Raw genomic sequence first — 1,822 nt, forward strand, 5'->3', positions numbered from 1 at the left:
AACATCCTATGAAAAGTTAAAAGTTTTAAGTATCTTGGGTGCATTATACAGGATAATGGAGAGATTGAACAGGATGTAAATCTTAGGATCCAAGCAGGTTGGTCAAAATGGCAGAGTACATTTGGTTTTATATGCGACAAAAAAGTGTCTTTAAAACTTAAAGGTAAATTCTATCGCACCGCTATAAGACCGGCTATGCTGTATGGTACGGAGTGTTGGGCGGCTAAAGGGGAGCACGAACATAAGCTGAGTGTGGCAGAGATGAAGATGTTGAGATGGATGAGTGGTCATACGCGATTGGATAAAATAAGGAATGAAGATATAAGGGAGAGAGTTGGAGTAGCACCCATTGTGGAAAAGATGGTTGAATCGCGTCTCAGGTGGTTTGGACATGTGAGAAGAAGACCGATAGAACATCCAGTCAGGAGGGTGGATGAGATGGAAGATGGACAAAGGGCGAAAGGCAGAGGAAGACCTAAGAAGACCATCCATGAGGTGGTCAGACGAGATCTACATGTAAACGGTCTCACTGTAGACATGATACATGACAGAGCACAATGGCGTCGTTTGATTCATGTAGCCGACCCCACTTAGTGGGACAAGGCTTTGTTGTTGTTGTTGAGTAATCTTTTTGTTAACAATACAATCGAAATATCTTTTTTTTATATAGAATAAAATTACACATCTAAGTCTTTTTGTTAACCAAATCCAGCTAAGTTAGTCTAAGATAACAAAATCAGTTATGACTAACATTATTTCAAGTCTTATTGTTTAACTTGGTTATATATATAAGTAAATAATTATTTAAAATTTTACTTCTTATACAATTGAAAGTCAACTCTTATTGAGATTTATAGTTGAGAACGTTCTTTCATTTAATGTAATTGCTATAGAAAAAATTAAAACTAATATAAAAAAGATAAATAATACTCTTTCAAGTCGATTTCTAAAAAAAATTATTTAAATTGAGAATTAATCATTCTAATGATACTTAATACAAAATTCTTAAATTAACTATAAAATACTAAAAATTGAACAAAAAGTTATTGTGAGTCAAATTTAATAATTTAGTGGGATAAATAAATATTATTATCATATACTATTAAAAAAATTTTAAATAGTAGTAAAGGTGTTTGCCTCCATAATCACACACGTACATCTATTCCTGGGTGAGTTGCGATTTTCTTTTCTGTTTGTTGTATTCTTAGTTAGAGTTGATGTCTTGATGGTGGTGTAATTGCTGAGTTTGAATTAATTGTTTAATTCTTTTATTTTTAGTTTCTCTTATTTTTTATTTTTAAATTATTATAATTATTTTAAAAAAAAATTTGTTCTATATTTTCTTTATTGATTGATGAATATTACTGAATACTCATTACTTTATTAGTGATTAGTTTATTAGAATTTAAAAATTAAAATTATTAGAAATTTATTATTTTATGATTTTTTCATCATGATAAAATTTAAAATATGAACAAATTATTATATAAAATTACAAATTGTAAATTTTATTAGTTAACAATTATTAAATTTGAATATTTAAAATTTATATATAAAAATTTTAATAATTTTATTTTATATTTAACTAAACTGATTAAATCTCGTTGAATTTCAATTGAACTTTCTAAACTATTAACGATTTCTTTTCTTTGACAACTATCCCTTATTAACAAAATTTACTAACAAATATCAATATTTTGATAAATTTCACATAATAATCTAATATTGAAAAAATAGCCAGTATTTGACCTAGAAAAATATTCCAAAAACACACAAATTGTTTTTTATTTTTTACGTGCATGTGTATTATTTCCCTTGCATA

The sequence above is a fragment of the Arachis duranensis genome, chromosome 9, assembly GCF_000817695.3.
Source record: "Arachis duranensis cultivar V14167 chromosome 9, aradu.V14167.gnm2.J7QH, whole genome shotgun sequence".
NCBI lineage: Eukaryota > Viridiplantae > Streptophyta > Magnoliopsida > Fabales > Fabaceae > Arachis > Arachis duranensis.